We start from the raw sequence: 277 nt of genomic DNA, 5'->3' as shown, positions 1-277 counted from the left end.
GGTTGGTGGGGGGTCGGGGGGGTAGCGGCATGGCCCGAGAGGGGTGTGACGGCAGTGGTCTCTCCACAGGGAGCAGCTACGGGCTGCTGGTGGGCTGGATGGACTCGACGGCGGAGGAGCGGGAGGTGTGGGGACGCCTGCTCCAGCAGCCCGGGCAGTGGGTGGAAGCGCTGCTGCCCCTGCGGACCAACCTGGTCCCCCGGGCATAGCCCCCGACCCCCCATGGACCACCTGGTGCCAGCAGGACTGCGGGGACACGGGGCCCGGAGAGAGCCGC

The sequence above is a fragment of the Aptenodytes forsteri genome, unplaced genomic scaffold (assembly GCF_000699145.1).
Source record: "Aptenodytes forsteri isolate BGI_AS27 unplaced genomic scaffold, ASM69914v1 Scaffold321, whole genome shotgun sequence".
Taxonomy (NCBI): domain Eukaryota; kingdom Metazoa; phylum Chordata; class Aves; order Sphenisciformes; family Spheniscidae; genus Aptenodytes; species Aptenodytes forsteri.
Note: the sequence above shows the minus strand (reverse complement) of the source record.